A 2,432-nucleotide genomic window follows, 5' to 3' on the forward strand; every position below is an offset into this window, starting at 1 on the left:
GAGCAGAAGCTGGTTCTGGATGCCCCAAGTGGCACCTCTTGTTTAAGCCAAACAACTCCTAAAGAGGCATGGGCTGCGGGACGGGGTGTGTGGGCTCCTCCAGGACCCCGGTGCTGCGGGGCTGAGCTGGGTCTCCCTTGCACAATCAGAGCACAGCCTTTGCTATTTTATTTTTCTCCTGCTGGGGTGTGTGTGCCAGGGCCAGGCGCTGTGGTCACACCGTTGAGTGACCTGGGCTAGCAGGAGGTGTCCCTGCATGTGGCAGGGGGTTGGAGCTGGATGGGCTTTAAGGTCCCTTCCACCCCAAACCGTTCTGTGGTTCCGTGAGGCAGTGATGGAGCCCCAGTCTGCTCCCTGAGCACCCCGAGCTCCTCTCTCCTCCAGCCCGCGGATCTCGGTGCTCTGCTCTTTGCAGATGCCGTCCCCAGGGGCTGCCCGGAGTGGTCCTCGGGCTCTCCCTGGGGGACCGGGCGAAGGGCGGGTGGCCAGAGGCTGACCAGGATGCGGAGGCTTCTGAAGATCCCCCCCATGGTCCTGTTCCCTGGGGTCTCCTTCCACCCACCTCCCGCTGACACCAGTGTTCCCAGCAGCGGGGGGCTCCGCGGTGGGGACCGTCTTCTCCGCACTAGCCCGTGTGTTGTGTCCTAAATTCCCCCGAGCTGCAGCGGCAGCAATGGGCGGTCGCTCCCCAGCCCCCTTTGCTCGTAGCCTGCGTTGATTTGCGCGGGGCGGCCGTGCTGCTGCTCCTCCGGCGCCAGGGAGCGGAGTTCCTGGGCGTCCCCCGGAGCACTCGGGAGCTCGATTCTCGGGCAGTGGCTGTGGCTGCACCGAGTGCTGGTGAACCCGCGTGGATGGTGTTTGACCTGTACAAAGTTAGAATCCCTCTCCATCCCCTGTGCGTTCTGCATGAGTCTACAAAATGGTTTTAATTCTTTTTTTCCAATATTAAATCTCTGTGGTCCCACCAGAGGTCATGCCGAGGAGGCTGTAGCTGTGGCAGCAGTCGCGTCCTCGTTATAACCCTCCTCGTATGTTCCCAGCAGCTTCTTCCATGCTCCTTTCTCCCTTAATGTTCTGGGCTTGTTCTGGCCCTAAAGTGCTTTTCTTGGCTCTTTGTCTTGTCAATATTTTGAACAAAATCAATTTGTCCACTCTTGTGCTTTCTGAGGGTAGAAGAAACACGTCTATCACTCTCGCAGAAATACAGAAGACTTTTTTTATGCGCAGGCCAGATTATTTTTTTCCTTCCTTCCTTTTTTTGTTGTTTTTTTTAAAACAAACTGATGCCTGGAAAGAAATCTTTCTAGATGTCCGGTTTCCTGGGCTGGTGTCCCACCTGCCCTTCTCCAGGAATCTCCGAGCCCGGTGTGACGTGCCTGTGGTGTGACTTAACCCCCATGGCGGCAGGACGATCGTGCTCGGGGGTGTCCTGGGCTCCCTTCCTGCCTCCCACCGCCTCCCACCGCCACGTCTGTCCTGGGTGGGTGCTGCCCAATGGTGCCGGTGCTGGTGCATCCCCGCGGAGCACCCGGGGCGGTGGTGGCTGATACCCGCCGTCAGCCCGTGATGTGCCCCCTCCTCTCCCATCCCGCCCCGTGCGCGGAGCTGCGCCAGCAGCCCGGTCCGTAGTCCAGGACATTCTTTTTTCATGAGGAAATGTCTCAATTAGCAGATTGGAAACCTTAGAAAGAAATGACCACGTATGTTTGCACGCAATAAAACCCAGGGATAGAAATTCAAACCTTTTTAATACTTTTCCCCCTGATCCGCCCCGTGTCAGCCAGCCAGGCGAGCTCATCTGGAGACAGAAACTCCTGACAGCCTCAATCGCTTCTTCAGCCGGCCAAATTCTGCAGGTTGCCAGAACACCATGTTTTTTTTTTTCTTTTGAATAACAGTCTTAAGTGATCTTGGACGAGGAGGGAAGCTCTCCTCTGCTGGAAACATTCTCTCTGCACCGTTCCTCCAGCCCCGCTCCCCGTCCAGCTGCAGGAGCTGGAGCCAAACTGGGGAGAGGGGCTGCGATGCCTCTGCCCGCCGATGCCTCTGCCCGCATTGCCACCGGGGGCAGATGTGACATCCCCCTGCATGACCCCTCGGTGTGGGACCTCTGTTGGGTGTCTGTAACCCCTCCACTGGCTGTGCAGCGGTTGGGTTGGTGGGTTTTTTTTGGATGGTGTCTTTGCAGATGCTCCACCCCCACTGCAGGAGTTGTGGGGGGTCGGTGCCCAGCGTCCCCAGCATGGTCACTATTTGTGTTGGTGTTTTGTGTCCTCAGTCTGAGGTTCTGACCACGACGAGCCCTCTGGCAATGCCTGAAATCCTTGCGAGTGTCTGAAAGACCTGAAATAATAAAATAATACAGAACGCACCGGGGTGGGAGCGCTGGCGGGAGCTGCCCAGGCACCGGCTGATGGAGCTGCTGCCCCCCC

This window comes from Pterocles gutturalis, unplaced genomic scaffold (genome assembly GCF_000699245.1).
Source record: "Pterocles gutturalis isolate BGI_N339 unplaced genomic scaffold, ASM69924v1 scaffold7107, whole genome shotgun sequence".
NCBI lineage: Eukaryota > Metazoa > Chordata > Aves > Pterocliformes > Pteroclidae > Pterocles > Pterocles gutturalis.